A 16794-nucleotide genomic window follows, 5' to 3' on the forward strand; every position below is an offset into this window, starting at 1 on the left:
GAAAATAACACTGTAAAGAATAGATTGTAGTACGATGTTTGTGTGTTCTGTCCACATACAAATGAAGTTACAAGGATACCAACCTTGAATTCAATTAGTTTAAAAAGCTCCCTCTGAGCATGTGTGTGCGCGCATTTTTGTGTGTGTATGTTTGGAGGTATTTGGGAGGTTTTTACAATGCTTTGCAATGTAGTACCTGAGGAATACATGTGAGCTGACTGAAAAGTAGCATATTCCACCACAAATAAAATGCTGGTAATTTAGCAGCAAAGCAGGACTTAAAACACATGGTGGTAAATTACATTGCTTTTGAATTTCTTGTACATTGGTTTTTTCTGGGTGTTTTTTTGTGTGTTAGATATCACAAAGTTCATTGGGACTTCTATTAGGCAATATGGGGATTTAAAACATGGAAGAATTAGAATTTGGTTGGGGTTTTTATTGATCAATTATCATGCAAGCAGATACATTCATTTTCTGTCACTAAAGGTTTAGTAGCTCTTGCAATGAACTATTTGAAATGCATTCTTTAGCCCATCAAAGAAGAAAATAATTCTACACAGCCTGATCTGTCTAATTCAGGGGTCCTCAAACTACAGCCCACGGGCCAGATACAGCCCCCCCAGGGTCCTCAATCCGGCCCCCAGTATTTACAGAACCCCCTGCCCCCCCCCCCCCCCCCCCCCGGGGGCTGGGGGGGGGAAACCAAGCAGCCGCAGATGACTGCCTGCCACTTCATCCGCGCGCCGGCCCCCTGGTTAAAAAGTTTGAGGACCCCTGATCTAAGAGCTGACACCAAGATGAGTACTTCGGGAGTTCACTTTGGCCTGGATGTTTGTAGAAGGCTCAGGTGGAAAAGTTTAGAGAATTTTCACACCCAGTTGTCTGGGCTACTCCTAGAGACGGGGTGAAACACAGCTGCTTCAAAACTTAACTTCAGAAGAACTTTAGTAGTTGGTTGTTTGTCAAAAGCTGATGTATATGTTTTAACCTACCCTGTCAATCTCTGTATTTTATTTGGATAAGTTAAACTAACAGTCTTTACTACGAGTTTTAATAGCCTTTACTCACACTACATGAAAACATAAAGCCAGTGTCTCACAGATTTCAGGTACTACATTTTCCAGTCCTGCTTGGAGGACCAGAGGTTGTGCTGGTCTAAATGATTTCCCCAGGGCTGGGAGAACAGAAAGCACATGAATTTTTCAAAGCCCATATCAGGGATAGATTCTATTTATTTCTCATTTGGCTCGAAGTTATGAATTTACAACAGTTAACATGTTTCATCTTCCTTGGACTGGCATGCATTAGAGTGCATGGGTGAGAAAATTCATCCAGCATGTCCAAATCATCATAAGGACTAGCCTTAGGGGAGGATGTGGAAATTCGCCAGAGACTCCAGATTCTTTCTGGTGTATCAGGTGTCCCTTAGAGAGGCTATTTAATATTCTTTAGCTAGGCTAATATGCTGCAAAGCAGTGACATTTCAAGACTTATCCATGAAGCTAATAGCTCTTCTCAGTAAGTCATTTTCACATTTACATCAATTTAGCATAGTCTAGATTTGGATAAAGGTAAGCGTCACTTTTCTCTTGCCACTGTTGCCAGGGTGATGAGTGACCAAACTGGGATTTCCCTCTTTTACTGGCCAAACCAACATTTGGCTATTTGGAGCAGGACCTAGGCTTGTGTGCGTATTCAACAAAAAACACTGCAGAAATGCCTCATATTTGCCTTGCTGCAGTTCATACTAGTAACAGTATATTTCAAAATATCAGATAAATAATAAATATAAGGGGCACAATGGGGAAAGAATTGCCACTTTAGAGGCAACTGCTAGACATCTAGTCACTTCAGGAAGAAGCTAGGACAGCTGATGTCCAGTTTCTTCTATACTAGCTATCTGTATTTTCCCATTAATTCTTAGCCTTTTTCTTTTCATTTGTCCTTCCTCCTTGCTTTAAAATGTTCTCTCTTTTCTATTGCTACCCACTCTCCTTCCTTTCTTTGTTTTGCCTCTTTGTTTCTTATTAATGAGTTTCGACATTTTTAATTAAAATTGACTGCTTGACTGATGTCAGTTCAACCCTCCTTTTCTGAATTTGCCTTCCAAAACATGTTAATCATTAGCAGAGGTCTGTCTTCATCAACTACACAGGGGGATGAGAGAGAGAGGAGAGAGAGAGACAAAACACTAGAATAAGTGAAAAATGGTGAACAAACTTCAGGAAGCAGTAACTACCCTGAAGAGCAGAATATACTTTGCACTTTGTGGCATTTTCCTGTGCCCCTGTAGCTCATAAATCTTCGGTCTCCAATACAATTCAAGATGGACATTTATGTAACCAGCTACTGAAGAGGTATTGCAAATGTTATAGACACAGGAAAGAATATATGCACAACTGTGAACAAACTAGAAGTCCTGTCTTGCCGGCCTTATTCTCCAGAGGTCCCCTCCTCTTCCTAGTGAAGCTCTACATAAATTCATTTCCTCTGTTACCTGCATTTTGGAAGTGTGGAATTTTTGTCCCCCTGGTTGTCATAGTGCTACAGAATGATTTAGAAGCATAAAAAAGCAGGAATAAATTCTCTTGTCTAGCCCCAGATTTCGCCAAGTGCTGTAGACAGTGAGATTTATGTCTACTTCTCCATTTCTGCTGTAAAAATATGCTTGCCTCGCCCCCTTTCACCTGTGTGTAATACACTCCTATTCTTCGTATCAGCCTTTTAAAAGGGAAGCTGCAATCTGAGGTTGGAGCAACGATGCATAGCCGCAATTACAGAAAGCGGTAACAATTACGCTGTTCACAGAGAGGTACTCACTTTAACTTCAAGACAGGAGGAAAAAAGGTAGGATAAAGAAGGGGAAGACAACAGGATCCAGTAAAGAAGCACAGATTTGCTTGCCTGATTTGGATTGACCTAGCTGATGTGCATGTGTGGTGTGAAGCTCAGCACTGCCCTGCCTTAACTGTCAGGTGATTGTTTTTAGGGGGGGCTCTTCCTACATGGGATACTCACCCCAGCAAAGCAGGACCAAGGGAACCGCTACTACAAGCCTCACCTACCACTGAGTACAGTGAGAACCATAGGCGTGCAAAAGTGAAGAGTGCTTGGACCTGGGTATACAGGGCATTATGGTATAAGATATGGTAACGGCATAATAGTATAATTTATCCACTAGTTCTGGAAGGAATCAATCAGGGCTGAAAATAATGTTATTGCTTACTACTGGATGCCTGAAGGTGCATCCAGCTCCATAGAGGGTGGTGCTGCATCAGTTTTGCATTTAAGAGAAGAAATCAAAAAATCTTTGGCCACTGAGGAGAACCTCCTGTTTCAGGATTCACAGAAACTGAGAGATAGATCTGAACTGACTATGACAAATCAGTTTTAAAGTCCCTTCTCAGCCCGATACCACAAAATGTAAATCAAACCACTGTACAGTACCACTGAACAAATGCAGTTGGAGTCTTATTGCATAAAAGCAGGCAAATAATATGACTAGAAGGGCATTTTAATACATTATAGTCATTACATGGTAGTTTGATGTCAAATATATGAAATATTAAGCATGATATAATAAACCCTCTAGTGATGCAAAAATGTTCACATTTTTAATGTAGAGATCTCACTGATGAGGCATGATTGTTCAACATCCTAGAAGGCAGCTTTCTAAATTATGCTGTTCCCCATGGCAAGTGAAGGACAGATCACAGACTTAATGGAAGGAGCATTTTTGTTTTCCCTGTTGAACAATGGGATTTACATTTCAGCCCTCCAGCAAGCTGAGTTACTCATGATACCTTCTAAATTAGTACCACCTCATAATTTGCACCCAGGGTACCTCCTAAATTAACAAGTAATACATTTAGGAATCCCTGAAAGGCTTATTAACTCCTGCCTAATATGTCATTAGCGCTGTATATAATTTCTGACAGAGTGCACCCACCTCTTCCGCTAGCAAAAGATTCCCATAGGTTAAATAGGGCATTGTAGAGGTCCATTTCTGGCTTCCCATTATACTTCCATATCTGCCGAGGAATTAAGGCTAACTGCAAAAGAATCATTCCCCTGGCCTTTCAGTTTATGTGCTTTTGCAGCCGCAGAATAAAAGCAGAATTGCCAGTCACATTATGTTATCATTTCTATTCAATGGTGTAAAAGTAAATGCTATATTCATAACCCCATCTGCTGATGAAAGAGAGCTGTCATTCAGAGGTTAGGATATTTCCTTCTGTATCCCAAGCCCTCCTGGCTGTTTTAGGTACCTACGCTGCTGCAGTCTTTTTTGAGCTGCTCGTGCACCTCTGTCACCACTCAGGATAGTGGCAGGAAACAACACAGGGAGAAGAAATGCTGATATAAGAGTTCCCGTTGGGAAGTAGCTGCTCATTAATATGCTCTCAGGCTGTCATACTTTGCAATGCTGGTCAAAGGTGTTTGCAAAGCTGGAAATCAAGAAATGTTCACCTCTTCAGCCTTTCCTGTGCTAAGGATTTAACTCATTGCTGACAAAACACATCAGCAGCTAGAGTAGCAGGAGCAGTGCTCACACAGGTTTAGCCAGAGCATGGAGATACTGCTAGCAGCTTAATGCATCTCCCCCAACCCTTGCGGAGTTCCCCGCTGTCTGCTTCTAACACAGAGCATGCCTGTGGCACTGGGACCCAGTTGCTCCAGCAGGCTTCATTCCCTTATCATCAGTGTAAGATGCCTTCGTCCCAAGTAGAGGGCTGCTGGCAGCAGAAAGCTGTTTCTAGGCAAATGGGATCCCTCTGGGCATTGGCTGTGACAAAGGTGCCTCAGACCAGGCTGGTGGTCACTGACAGGGGTTACAGAGATTCCTCATTTCCCTGCAGCACAGCTCCTTTCCATTAGTAGGTGTGAGGTGCAGCAAATGCTGGATCTTCTGACTTCAGCAGGAATGTCCATCACTTTACGTTTTATTGAGCTAGCTAGAGTCACATGCATCTATGAGCTTTTAATAATGTTCTTAACTGTATCTAATAAGCATGGCACAAGATGCTCATCATCTTGGAAATGGGTGGCCAAGAGGTTACATGATAGGAGGGTGGGAGTTTTTTTCAGACGCACAACACAACGTATGTTTCTTTCTGGAGATACCTTCCAGCCGCTCAGGGAGGTAAAAAAGAAACAAATCCATCTACAGACTCTCTGTTACTTATTTTGTGAATAACCACCATTTTCACTATAAACATTTTAACAAAGACACATTGAGCTAAATTTAACCCTACGACTTTGATGAGTTTAGTCCATTGACTTTGTGAAGGAAAATACAGAGCTGAGTCTTGTTTTTGATTAAGCTTATGAGTACAAAGGACTCTCTCAAAAATTGCCACTGTGGGACCTCAGCCAGCAGAGCCCCATAACCAAATAATGGAACTTGTTATCACTCTTTGATTATAAGTATCTGTTGGCTAAACATGCACAAAATTAGTATCTCTTATTTTTATCAGATAATCTTGTTGCATCTATCTTTAAAGAACAAAGTCTCCACTCTCCTTTTTTTAAGGTCTCACTAGCTAACTTAAATATGGTAGATTGAATTCCAGAATGACTAAGTTTGATCTGTAATGAGAGTCAGATCAACAGATCTTTCTTATCTCAATGCAAATGTCCCTTGTCTATGTGAATTAGGAGTCTCAGTCAACTCTAAGTTGACTCTCACAAAGTCCCAGCGTTCAATTTACTGAGCGGGAGACAGTATAGATTAGTTTGATTTATAATAAATTTCAACCCTCCCAAGGTAACTACTGCCAGCAGTGAGTGTCTCCTCTTTCAGAGCTGTAGATCTTAAAATGCAGGAGTCAGATACTGAGGTTAATAATTAATGTGAAGCCTACAGATCTTATAGCTATTCCAATCTGAAGTAATGTTATAAAGTCCCAAGAAGACAAAAAAGTGAAAGAAATAAATTCACAAGAAACACACCCTTGGTGCAGCCTGTATGTGCTAAGGCTTTATGTGTGCTCAGGTGCTTTAGTGATGGAGTGTGCATTCATTCGTTACCACTAGAGACTGGGATTCATCTTTTGAACCCATGCAGGAGCTGGCTTCAGTTCTTGGAATTCATCTCTCTTCTTAGGAAACACTTCATCACAAGTTTTATCCCTTTCTGAAATTCAAATTTAGACCCTTGATTGCAAAGATCAGGTCTGCAATATGGAACATCTCTGAGTTACCGCAGAGCATCTGTTGCCCCAGAATCCCACACTGTCTAGTTCCAAAAGTCTCGCCTCCATGCGTTGTTAATGAGTCTGGGAACAGTAGCACAGGACATAAAGGACAGCTTGGAAGCCTGCAAATTAACAGAAAACTGAAGTTTAACACCCACAGCAGACGAATAGCAGGGATTTTGTAGCACATGTGCAAAAAGAATAGGTGCCTGAGAAATGGTCTAATGAGGAAAATGAGTAGATGCTGGAGTATGTCAAGAATAATAGCCTTTTCCCTACAAATATTTTTGAAGAGGGATGTCCTAGTATGGTGAAGTATTTTCATAGGACCTATTAAATGCAACACCACCTGTCCTACCAATGTTAGACTATCCATCCTGCAAAATGCCCTTAAGGAGTAAGTTGAGCATCCAGAAGGAGGTCATAGGACAGGGAGTCACTTTATAAAAATGCTGTTCCTACTCTGTCCTGGACATGTTTTTGGGCAACTCTTTAAAAAAGTAAGGGTGTTTGAGGAGAGGCTAAAACTATGAGATGCATGAACATGGATGTGTGAATTACAGACTTTAATTCACCAGAACTGTGCATGGAGTGGCTACACTTGTATTTCATGAGTTCTGTCAGGTTCAGTCTTTAGAAATTAGTTTTGAGACATGATAAAAGTCATTATAAAAATTCATAATATTGATTAAACTTCTCTGCTATGATTGCTTTAAATAATATAATGTATAAAAGCATTCAGAGATGTAATGAACACTGTGAAAAGGACCGTGCACAAAGATATGGATTGAAACCAACCCCAGATTTGCACGAGTAGCAGAAAGCCCTTTGACAAGGTGAGAGAATACATCACAGGAGAGAGACTGGACAGCAGCTGTTTGGCTGCTTTACACTATCACAATGCGTGTCTTGGTGACGGGCTGCTTTATAGTGCACTGATCCTTCACAAAAGTCTAGGTACTTGTTTCCTGCTATGCCAAGAGAAAGAAAATGTGGGTTTTTTTTTTTCTTTTATTGGACAATGTCTTTAACAAGGACAGTCCAGAAATGTTGGGGTTTTTGGTTTTTTTTCAGGAAGCCTGTATACACATTTGAGTACAAAGGCTGGGTTGGAGGAAAGGCTGGGTTTCATCCTGCCCTCCCCAGCTCAGTGCTACATGGGGGCTCTCAGATTTACTGCCATCACTGCAGCAGACCAGGAGACAGCTAAAATCAGCTTGCTTCCATGGGGGAGTACGCGGCAGATGGCACTGTTGCTTTAGCAGTCCTGCATCAGTCTCTTTTTTTTCCCTTTGTGGGAAGTCCCAGGTACATTTCTCGTTCCTACTTTCCCTCCTTCTGTGGGATTTTACCCCATTTTCTGTGATCAGGTCCACTCACACCCCAGCGCAACATTGCAGCGCCAGGGTGCCCTGGTGTGAGCATCACCTCCTGGGCAGCCCCGCATCCATCCCACTCCTTGCTTACCACCGCACTGATTCCTAGCAGTTGCTTTATGTAGGGAAAACCTTGCATTTGCATAATAATTTATTCCCATTGGTTCCTTCGTATGCCAAATTTAATTAGTTTGTAACATTTCAGTAGTGTTTTTCTCAGATGTTAATAGCATGTTGGGGAAGCTGAGCACGTTTCTGCCGTGTCTTTCCACTTGCAACACACACAGACTTTCATCTTTTTCCATAACTTTGTCTCAGTAATTTTTTTCATTTGCTTTTTCATGCTAGATGCCTTGATGCTTATGTCCATTCATTTTACAATTCTTACACCAAACAATATTTTTAAAGGCTAATATTCCTGGGCCCCCCTTACCCCTTTATCATCAGTCATTTAGATGTTAAATTAGTTTAGACTTTCCTAGATGTGTTTTAATTAGAGAGATACTTGTTTATTTACCACTAGCTGCATATGCATGAGCTGGGTTTTTAATGCAGTCCTATCCTGAAAGCTGCTGAAAGCTTCCACTAAATTCAGCCATCATCAAGGCAACTGGAAACTTATTCGAGATTTAGTCATTAAAAATATAAACTGAGGAATTGCAACCACTTTACGTTTATCCTGGCAAGTGCTTACCCAAACAGCACTCTGTCCTGTTAAAAAGCATAGGCTTGGTGACAAAATGTGTAACCCTTAGGTGCCTGGCCACCTGTGTGGAAACTGCACCCCACTATTTGGCATGATTTCTGGGAGGGGGGGGGGAGGGGAGGGTTAAAGAGATTGGTGTCTCAGATCAGGGATCTGAGTGTCCCACAGGGGGAACAGGAGCCGCCTGGTGCAATTAACAGGAAACCCTGGGCACAGAGGGGTGTCTGGATTGCAGCCCCCAGCTCAGCTTCTGTTGCCTGAACCAAAGCTGCAAGCGAGACCTGCTGCACCCCTGAGTCTGGCAGGTAGGACTCTTGCCTGAGGGTAGCGACCCCCATTTCTTTGCTTGAGCTGGACATGGTTCATGGAATTTTTAACTCTGGATCATGGGAGGAACATGAGGTGTGAGTGCTGGCACATACTTCGTATTTGTCTGAGAAATAGGAAACTTTCCCCCACAGGCTGAGAATGTTCATACCTATTTTGTAGGTATATTGTTCATATCTCTTTTTACCTCTCCCTGTGCAAGTGGTGGAATAGCAGAAAAATAAAAGTGACTTTCATGGAGATACAATGTCAAGTGAGGGAAAATCCTTCAGTTTTCCTAGAAGCGCAGGATTGTTCCTTACAGCACAGAAACGTTCATCTTCTTTGGGCAAGAAGTGTTGCCCTTTGGTCTGTTTCTGGCTGCATTTAGCATGAAAATAAATCTTACTATGAAAGCAATCTCAAGAAAAAATTGTGTGTTTTCTAGGAGAATGAACATGAAAGAAAAATCAGGCAAAACAAAACAAAATAAATGCAAAAACTGTAGATTGTATTATGTAATCTTTACTCCACATGAATATTAACTGGAACTATCCACATGAGTAGATGTTGCAAAAGCAAATCACTATCTCATAGGCTTGCTTTTGTTTGAAGACAGCTGGAAAACAATGTGTTCTTTAATGACATATGCATGTTAATACAAATTGTATACTCTCCACTAATCTAATACTCTTGAAATGAGCACATCCATCATGGAAATTAAACAATAACTCCTTACATGAACAAATTCTGCAAAGAATATGTTACAAAAATAATTAAGAGATAATGTCAATTGCTAGAACTTTATCATAAGAGAATGGTCTCCGTTTGTAAGATTAAAAAAGCCCAAGACAAATCATGGACAGTTATAAAATAGTCACAGGCATGTTTATTCAAAATATGAGATATATTCTTTGACAGTATTTTATTATAATGATATTGTTTCTATTAAATCAGTTGATTGAGGGATATTTTAGACAGCTGACTGACAATCGTTCTCTGTAACATTTTGGAAAATCATGGTCTTGATTAGCTTCAAGAACACTTTTTTTTTTTTTTCCTAACCAACAGTCAGCTCTATCAATAAAATAATAATTTCTTATTAATGTGCTATATATTTTTGAAGAAGGAGGCTATTTGAATTCTTCATATAGCTAATTAGACATGACATGTTTTGAATACATCACCACCCACTCATTTCTTTTCTTCAACAATGTCCATAAGAAAGGCAAAAAGAAGTACTTTCAAGCATCAAAAAATCTCCTGCTAATGTTTGGTTTCAAAGACAGGAAAAGGTTGGCTTGGTTCTTATTTAATCTCAAGCTTTTCCTTGGGGCAGAAAACACTGATATTTTCATTCCCTTTGGGTATACTGGATTTTGCCACATTTTCTTCATATTGGGTGAACAGACTAGCTTGTCTCCTGTACTGCAAAGACAGGCAGTGTTCTGCAAAAATACAAAATGCCTAACAGCCTCTGGGAATCTGCACAGAGCTGGAAGCCAGCATTTTGCTCCCAATTCTGCCAAGTCTTGTTTATGTTTCCTAGTAGTTCCCAGCCTTTGTTTTAGACCTACAGCTACCATTCCAGGAAGCTATCAGGCTTTAGTTCCTAGTTTTACAAATAATTTAAGAGACTAGTTGCACAGGTTGACTTCACATAGGGATGGAGCCAGAAATCTTTATTCAAATTGTCGAAAGCCCTGATGTGATCAGAAAGTATAACACCATGCAGAAGTCAGACTACTGGCTATGAGAAACACAAGTTCTCTCTGCCATAGCCTGTGAAAGTTGAACTCTAATTTTTCATCTCACAGAGGATCCTGCTACATGCTCAATTTAAGCTGATTGCACACAATAGGTAAGGAAGAACAAAGCTGGAAAGCTTTTGTGCTTGTTGGTGAAGACATTTCGTGTGGAACAAGAATTTCATACACCTGTGAGAGCCATTAGCAAGAAACCTCTCTTGTAGGTTCCTTCACCTCACTTCTAGGTGACCATGTAGGAGCTTCTGCATGTACAGGTGGGTTTGTGCTCACTTTTCATCTTCTCATTTCTTTTTGTGTGTGATGGCATTGCTTCAACAGCAAGGGGAAAGGGACCTTCCACCCCGGATTAGTTTATGAGTCAGGCCAAACACACTTTTATCAGGATTGCAGCAGAGGAGAGAATTGAACCTCGGTTTCTAATTTTCAAGGTGAAAGTTTTCAACCTTAGGTATTTGAATGGAAAGAGAGCAGCATAATTTCTTTTTAAGAAGAACTGGTGAGTACTCTAGGTTGTATAGACAGGCAGCCCTGGCTAATGACAACTGGTGCTTCCAGAGCCCCTATACTGCATCAAGCTCTTCACGCGTGGGGAGCTGGCGGGCACAAGTCCCAGCAGCTTGGGGAGTTTTGATGTCTCTGAGATCTGACGGAGGTGAGCCCCTGCTAATTACTATTTGGACTTAAATCCAAGCTGAAGTTTAGATCCAAGTAGAAGCAATTATAAACTTCTCTAGATGTTGTAAATGTTCTGACTGATGATATATGTGCCATTAGCAATAAGGATTTTTGGTTTGGGTGGGGTTTTTTTAGATCGCAGTGGCAGTTGTACACAATGAAATATTTGACTCATTATTTTTACTTTGACATTGTCATTAACTGTAGCTATAAAAATGCATTCTGCCTCTTTTAGAATACAGACCTAATCTTGCTTTCATTTAAGTTAATGGCTGAATTGCTATTGACTGTGGTGGGAAGAGCTCTATGCCCCTATATATTTAACTGCTGTAATGTAATTGCTTCACTGTATAGATCAGTGTTTGTAATACAGGATTTAAGTTAATAATCCTTTTTGTATTGCTATATATGTGAAAGGCAAACTTATAATACAGAAATAATATGGTCAGTGTTGGCAATATGAAAGATTAAATCATACAACTTGCATTTTCCATAATAAACGTGCAGATTCTAATTAGAATTATAACTTAAGTGAGCACTGTCTATGGATTTATCTTAACTCACAAGGATTATCTTCTGCTTTATAATGTGAATTCAGCTTTTATAAATTGAAAAGAAATAATGAACTTCCAGGTTGATTGAAGCTGTCAGAGTAACTGGGGCAAGTCAGGGCTTGAAGCCCATTGGTGAAGTGGGTTTTAAAAATACATCCTTGCTTATCTTAACTCACATTCTGCTTCATTTGATAGGCTCAGAGCTTCACCTCTGTGAAGGAAAAGATGTGGTACATCATGTTTTGAAGAACATAAGCAGATTTGATAGAGGTCTGGAAGTAAGGACATACTTTATGAAAATGCAAATCTAAGACTGCATAGATTTCACTCCCAGCTTTTAAGCAACCATCTTGGACCATCTTCTTTTAGAAAAAACATCCGTTGCAGGTAAGCTCATGGTTATCAGTATGGATTCTGAATTTTCTTGATTCAATAAAGACTTCTGAATTTCTAACAAGCATGCAAAATATTTCGTAATGTTGCACAAGGCCATTGCAAAGGGGCAAATCAGTTTACACAATATTATTTGTGAAGTCAGAGCAAACATATATTTGTCATCACACAACTGAATTTATTATTGAGGTCAAAGGACATAAATATATCAAGTGTCTGGTAACAGAGACAATTTTTCTCTGTACAGTTTGCTACATGTAAGTAAATATGCTGTCTGTTAGATAAAGTGGAATAAAAGCGTAATTTAGTCAACATAAAAAACCCTAAAACACACCGGAGCTAGTTATCTAGAAACTTCCACAGCTAAGCCTCCCATTTCGTGAGAATGAAATAGCTCTGGTTTATGCTGCCACTGCCAAAACAGAGGACAACCACACAACAATGAACTACTCACTAACACAGGCAGCAGTTTACCAGAAGAAATACTCAAGCTCTTATTTACTAGGGAATTTCAGAAGCTATCACTCCCACCCCTTGTTTGTAGCGCAGTCACTACTCACATGTTCCATCAGTGCTGCAGTTTCCCTTGTGCCCTGCACCAGGGAATACACCTGAAGAAACACCACTACAGAAAAAAAAATTGGCTGTACTCATGAAACGAATTACCCTTTTCTCTTGCCCCTCATATAAGTGTAGAAGGTGAAGATGCCATGGGATCGTGCAAGGATGGGGTTGCTGGATCTGTGCACTGCTCCTTGTATACTTGAGCTTGGGATCGCCGGTTTCTGTGAACATGCACCTTAAAAGTAAAACACATCTGTAATGCTCCCTGGCTTTCATACATGACTTCAAGTAAGTAATTACCCAGTCAAAAACTGGTAAGGACCACGGAGCCAGCCTTCATTAGAAGTGTGTATGTCTAATTGCAAAACATAAGCCTCTGAGATGTGACCAAACTGAATTTCCACCCTTCCCTTTAAAAATTAAAAAAAAAAAAGAAGGAAAAAAAAAAGAATTGTTTTAAGAGCTGTCACAGCAGAGATGGGAATGCCTCCCTTTCCCTCCCTCACAAAGCTGTAGAATGACAATTATGGTATGTCCTAAGACATAAGACACTCTTCAAGCTTGGGGGTGGGAGGGAGGGTATTACTTTTGAGAAAATATCTTCTGCTTCCACAAAGAGCTTGTTAACCTCTATGCTAATGTATAAAGAGACAACAAGGTAAGTGTTCTCCGCCTTGCCTAGCTCTTTCCGAAAGACTGTCCGTACTCACTCCCAGATGGTGGCAGGCTATAAACCCTGCAAGAAAAGATGAATAAGAGTGCTCTCCAACCACTTCTCGTGTCTCAAGGACTACAGACCTAAGGCACAGCTCTGCTCACAGAACTCTGTCTCCTGGCATAGGCATCTCTCTTTTCAGATTCCAGATCCACACGCTTATTCCACTGAGTGCCTACAGGCAGCTTCTTACTGTATTTCAGAGTAAAAATGAATTAGGGCTCAAGTTTTCCATGCCCCAACACAAACTGTCAGGATGCAAAGCTGCACTTAGACACAGCATTTAATGAACCTCCGAAGACCGATACGGCAGAAAAGATGGATGTCCCCTGCCTCCCAGTGCCTGGACTGACCCACTCCATACTGTTGCATTGAACTTCCTTTCTGGACCTGGATCATTACCTACTAGTCTTTGGAGTGCTTGCATTAGTTGATATGAATCACGAGTTTAAGGCAGTGATATAGAAAGTTTTCTAATTCTAATTAGTTTTGCTCAGTTTCACAGGATTTTGTAAACTTTTGCATTTCTTTCATCCTGGACAGTTAAATTTCCCATGCAAATAAACCATTTCATGGAAGTGTAGTACCATAGAAAGGTTTTATCAGAAGGGACTTTTGGAGGTCAGCTAATCCAATCTCCTGCTACAAAGCAAAAGTGATTTCAAAGTCAGATTAGGGTTGCTCAGGGCCTTTACCTGTCAAGCTTTAAAATCCCCAGTGGTGCAATTTCCACAAACTTTCTTGGCTCCAGGACTTAAACACTTTTGCTGTAAAGAAAAACCTTTGTTATACTCAGTACAAATTTCTCTCGATGCAACTTGTTATTGTATTTCACTTTGTGCCTCTGAGAAGGATTCGGTTTCCCTTCTCTATAACTGTTCCTTAGGCAGTGGAAGGTAGGTAGCTGTCCCTTTGACTTTCTTTTCTGCAAACAAAGCAACTTCAGCTCCCTTTCCTCCCGTTCGTCCCCTCCAGCTGCCATCTTGATGGCCTTCCACTGAACTTGGCCCAGCTTATCCATGTCTCTCTTGGACTGGGTGGCCCTGGACTGACTACATTGCATGTGCAGCCTCTCCGGTACCATGTAGAGGGGAATAATTGTGTTTACCAGATCACTGGCCATGCCTGTGCTAAAGCAGCCCCGCAGGAGGTCTACCTCCCTTGCTGCAAGGGTGCATTGCTGACTCCTGTGCAATTTGTTGTTCACCAAGGCCTCAAATCCTTTCCTGCAGAGCTGCCTTTCCACCAGTCCGTACCTAGCCTGTGCTACAGCATAGGATTACTCTGTCTGGGGGGAAGGAATTTGCCTTTGAACTTCAGGATGCTCCTGTTAGCCTATTTCTCCTGCTTGTGGAGCCTCCTGTGAGTATCAGCTGTGCTCTTCAGTGCACTGATGCCTCACTAATTAGCTCGAGGCATGAGCTTGCTGGTGGTGTTTATCAATCAGGACAGAGATGAACATCGTTCAAGGCATGTTAAATGGTGTCAACCCCAGTACTGCCAGTTCACTTCAGTTAGACTTTCTCACATGCCAGCACAATGCAGCAAATTCTGAATTTCTTTGGGCTCATTTTTCATTGGTTTGGTGGTGGTGGTTGTTGTTGGTTTAGCTCTACAATTCTAGCATGAAACCCATGCGAATGTTTCTGCCATCTTTATTATTTATACAAAGCAAACTTTCTTCTGCATCGTATTTGGCCAAAATACCTGTTTTGCAGAAACATAGCAGTAACAGTTGCAGTGTTAATGCTATTGAACGAGGTAGTTACTATTTTCTTTAAGCTCTAAGCCCTAAAACAGTGTATACCTAAGTACATTTCAGTGCTTTACAAGAAAAGACACAAAAAAGTTCCCTCCTTACTTAAACAGAACATGAGGTATTTGCGGAGGGAAAGGCATTCAGTAGAGGCAGCTAAAAAGTTTCCAGTGGAAATATTTCCACATAACATCCAACAACTCCTGTCCAACTGCCATATCTATCAAGACTGCAGCAGTTGGGTCAATTGCATACTGCATTTTTTATGTATTCCTGATTCATTCTGCAAGCACACGTACATGCATGTACCCATACATGTGCATGCATGCTCACACTTCTCTCTCGTTCTTTCTCCCCCTGTATTTTTTGTATCTTTCAATGGCCCTTATATATGCTGAACTGTAAAATGATTAATTTCCTGTTTAGTGCAAAACTATTCCATTTAGTCTTACTAGTCTATTCAAACCTTTTGGGTTTAGATATAGAAGGATTTTAAGTTTAGTTGGTTTTTTTCAGGTTTTTATTGTATTGGAGGAAAAAAAAGGCTTCTTGCAAGCTAGTATTTTCTGCTTTTAACTATATAACAGTAAAGTTTACTTTTTAAAATTTGAAAGCCTAAAGCTTTCTTCTGATCTTGCATAAAATTAACTTTCTGCTTTCTTCTCTCTCACAAAGGATAAGAACTGCAGCACTCCAAAAGTATCCTTAGCTGATACTGTTCTTATTTTCAGTTTCTCCCATTCAAAACCATCTACATCTGCAGACTTCAGCATCTTTATCACCCACATTTCAGAATCTCTTACTGCTGTCTCTAGAGGTTGTCCTCATTCTCACCATGGGAGAGTTAAAAAGTATGAGAAATCATCTAGCATTAGCAATAACACAAACCTTGTTTGCTGAACACTTAAGAAGACGTTGCTGAGGCAGAGGGGAATGCTCTCAGCCATTTCTGCAGCTGCCCAAAAGAACAACAGAATTGCTCAAGCACAGGATGCACTTTGTGCCCTGGTGGTACTGAGCATGCCAGGACAAGATGCAAGGCTTTATTTTCCCCCCTTTTCTTTTTTTAGTCTGTGGTCATAAATGTTTTAATTTTTGTTTCTTTCTTTCTTTCTTTCCAGGAGCAGGTTTGAGATCCTCGCCAAACTGGTAAATCCAGCAAGATTTCTAGGCTAAAATTTCCAGCAACAGCTCTTGAGTGCTGTTTGCTGACTGTGACCATCTTGGAGCTCCTCAGCAGCTGCCCCTTCCCAGAGGACTGTTTGTTCCTAGGGCGGGAATGTGGCTTCTGCAGCACTGAAAGAAACAAACTTCCCGCTCCTCCCCTTCCCTCTCCTATGAGACTTTAACAATGTCAAATTAGAAGCTGAGTAACACTTACTTAACCCTAGTGAACTGATTTTTGTAATGGTTTTAGTCTTCCAGATCACTTTCACGAAGGAAAGGACTGGTGCTGGTTTAGACTGAATGATGAGACTTTCCACTGTACCTCCAAACAGAGTGTGGGTAGTGCAGCCAGAGGGTTTAGGGGCATCAGGAATGTTAGCAGTAAAAAGTTGATGTGCAGCAACAAGTTTTATAACCTCCAAAATCCTACCGTCTTTTCTGATTTGCCCTCAGTTTACTAAGAATAGGAAAATATTACTGCTGTTCTGGTAAACACACATCAGTCAGACTATAAGGGTGTCACAACATCAGGTCAAAATATAACCTATTAGAAATGAAATAAGTGATGTCACTATCCTGATGCCATAGCAAAAGTTGCAAATCAAAAAGCCCA

Source organism: Falco biarmicus, chromosome 3 (assembly GCF_023638135.1).
Source record: "Falco biarmicus isolate bFalBia1 chromosome 3, bFalBia1.pri, whole genome shotgun sequence".
Taxonomy (NCBI): domain Eukaryota; kingdom Metazoa; phylum Chordata; class Aves; order Falconiformes; family Falconidae; genus Falco; species Falco biarmicus.